Here is a 219-nt window from a genome sequence, read left to right on the forward strand (position 1 = left end):
ATATAGATATATATATATATATATATATATATATAATATATATATATACATATATATATACACAGGTATGGTAATGCAAACAGGAAAATAGAACTCAAAATATGAGTATATGAGTTGTAGTGCACCTGAGCACTGTACACAATTATTATTATTATTATTATTTATATTTTGTGCTAATGCACGAAACTCGGCCCTTGAGTCACTCTGCTGTTCCTCCTA

Source organism: Octopus sinensis, linkage group LG24 (genome assembly GCF_006345805.1).
Source record: "Octopus sinensis linkage group LG24, ASM634580v1, whole genome shotgun sequence".
In the NCBI taxonomy this organism is placed as follows: domain Eukaryota; kingdom Metazoa; phylum Mollusca; class Cephalopoda; order Octopoda; family Octopodidae; genus Octopus; species Octopus sinensis.